The sequence below is a fragment of the Hipposideros armiger genome, unplaced genomic scaffold, assembly GCF_001890085.2.
Source record: "Hipposideros armiger isolate ML-2016 unplaced genomic scaffold, ASM189008v1 scaffold_47, whole genome shotgun sequence".
Lineage (NCBI taxonomy): Eukaryota > Metazoa > Chordata > Mammalia > Chiroptera > Hipposideridae > Hipposideros > Hipposideros armiger.
This window is the reverse complement of record NW_017731397.1, coordinates 4,102,499-4,105,411: the sequence shown is the minus strand read 5'-3', so window position 1 is coordinate 4,105,411 and position 2,913 is coordinate 4,102,499. Positions and strand designations below refer to the sequence as shown.

Here is a 2,913-nt window from a genome sequence, read left to right as displayed (position 1 = left end):
AGCTCAGGTGGTTAGAGTGTGGGCTCATAACTCCAAGGTTGCCGGTTCTATCCCCACATGGGCTGCAGAGCTGCGCCCTCCACAACTGCATTGAAGACAACTACTCGACTCCAGGAGAGGATGGGTCCTGGAAAAACACACTGTTCCCCAATAAAATTTCTTTAAAAAAAAAGAAAAGAAAAAGTGTTGCTTAACATCATTAGTCATCAGGGAAATGCAAATTAAGGCCACAAGATACCGCTAAACACAGGAAAGGCCAAAACCAAAAACACTGACACCACCGAGCACTAGTGAAGATGTGAAGCAACTCCTACACGGCTGTGGGAAGTGTGCAGTCGTGCAACCACTCTTTATAAAGTTAAACATATGAACCCCATGAACTAGAAATCCACTCCTAGGTATTGGCTCAGACACACAAAATGTTCAGAGCAACTTCATTTATAATAGCCCCAAACAAGAAACTACTCAAATGTCCACCAATAGGACAATGAATAAACAAATTGTGTCATATTCATTTAACAGAATACTATTCCACAATAACAAGGAATGAACTGCTGACAAATATAACAACAAGGATGAAAACATTATACTGAGAAAAAGCCAGATGCAGGAGACACAATGTGATTCCATATATATGAGATTTCAGAACATGTAAAACTAATCTACGGTGACAGAAGGCAGTGAAATGCTTGCCTCCGGCTGGGTGACAGGTTGGGGACTGACTGGCACAGGGAACATTCTGGGGTGGTGAAAACATTCTATGTCTTGATAGGGATGTGGTTTACACAGGTAGGTGCATTTGTTAAAACTCACTGAATCATAACAAGTTCTGTGCAAGTCATACCGCAATTAAAAAAAAAAAAGATGCATAGTTATAAAACGGGTCATAGAGCAAATTTCAACACATTAGCGATTCTTGGAACTACTGACTATAAAAAGTAAATGTAATTTGAACTTAANCACATACATATAGTAAAAGTATAAAAACATGTATTATATAATGATAAACAGCAAATTCTGGATGAAGATTTCTGGAAAATGAAAGGCATAATGGGTCCAAGAGGTGGTATATGGGTACAGTAGTGAACTATTTCGTATATTTGGTCAAGTGGCGATATGTGTTCAATGTCTGAAATATTTATAATAAAAAAACGGAGCTACTAGGAATGTACCCTTTGAATTCTTGGCAGTGAGTAAGCTTCAGGCAAATGAATGGTCTAGAGAAAAGCCATGTTAAACACCAGTGGACAGAGGTGAACCAAGAGCCCAGAGACACCCTGTGTTAACTTCAGGCACCACCGAGACGAGAACCTGTAGGGCTATACACCAATTCTGCCACTAGAGCACATGCTGTGAGCATTTCTGGGGTGCGCATGGCTTAGTTCCTGTGTTTTCAGAACAACAAGTCAAGTTATGATTTGACACTAAATATCTGATGATGAGTTTGGGCTTTCTCTCTCTCACATAGTTCTCCTTGTGCATGAAAGCCTTTCATATTAAATACACAACTGAGCATCCTTTTAAAATGTGTCCTGATCTGTGCTAGAGATCTTGGTGGGGTTAATATTTACCTGACACTGGGGGAGTCATTCCGAGGTGAGGGATGTAGCGACATGTTACCCCACGTGTGGAGGGAACGGTGCAGAGCACGTAACATTTAGTACAATGGGGGCATGACATGCCAGAGCAAATTTTCTTCCTGCCACTTACAAGGATGCTGTGCTAAAGCTCTTTCTGATGTGGCATCTGCACATGGAGGGGCTCGGCTATAGGGAGGACCATTAAACATATCCGCCTTGTGGACCTGACTGTTTTCTTAGAATGATCTCTGGAGAACGTCATAGGATGCTAAGGGTTCAGAGCAGTTCTCGGCATGAGACCACCCAAAATATTCCACTCTAACCATCGTTATGGGGAATCCAACTGATGGCTCAAACGCAGGCAGCATAAAGTTCAAGGCCTCCTTCCAGACGCTGGGAACTCATTCTAGGTCACAGAGCAGTGGCAACACAATGGCTACCCACGCATTTTCCAGAGTGTTAACTGATGCCAAGGCTTCCATCGTGTCCTTTAGGACTTTTCCATGTCATTGCCCATTTCCATGGCCAGTAAGATTATACAAGGTTTTACAAACATTTACTTCTAAACCTTTCTTAGGCAGTGTTTTCAAATTTAGGAGTGCCAGCCAAGGTTTATCCTTAATTGATCCCTAACTGTCTTGCTGTTCCTAGGTTAGGAAAATTTTTCTCATTGGAGAGCTGGCTAATTATCATGAAAGGGAGGCAAAATTCACTGATGCTGAGGATAACTGAGCTTCAAGTTCGAGCTCTAGATGAGTGGGTCTCAAACTTCAGCATGGCCTAGAGTCATGTGAATGGCTTGTTCACACATGGATTGCTGGGCTCCGCTGGATTTTCTGTGTCAGCAGGTGTCGGGGTTGGGGCCTGGGACTCTGCATTTCTAACAAGTTTCCAGGTAATAGATGCTGCCATCCTTGGATCGCTTTGAGAAGCACGGATCTAGATTTGAGACCCCGGGGAAGGAGCTTATCTCCTATAAACCTCAGTTTACTTGCTGTAAAAGGGGAGTATTTGGAAGAGTAAAGACAATGCTTATCAAGAACCTAGCATCGTGACTACACTGTGTGCTCTGTAAGTGCCCTCATTTCAGACAATATGTCAGTTCTACTTATAAAGGACGTGGTTTCAAAATGGGAAAAGAAACCGTTAACCCAGCAGAAGTATGTATCGAGGAACCTATGGGTTCTAAATAATTAACGTGTAAACATTTCTCATAAACTATATTTGTTTGCAAAGAGCTGCCTGTGTCCGTGCCTGGAGGGGAGGGTGGGATTGGTTAGGGGGCCATTCTCTCTCCACGTTGAACAGCAACAAGAAACTAGGGGTTCTGACA

The 2,913-nt window shown here is 42.6% G+C and overlaps 1 protein-coding gene across 1 annotated transcript in view; it reads right to left on the bottom strand.

The window, feature by feature from the left end:
- Positions 1–2,913, bottom strand: part of PLEKHA8 (pleckstrin homology domain containing A8) — a 54,990-nt gene that overhangs the window by 14,867 nt on the left and 37,210 nt on the right. The window lies entirely within an intron of this gene.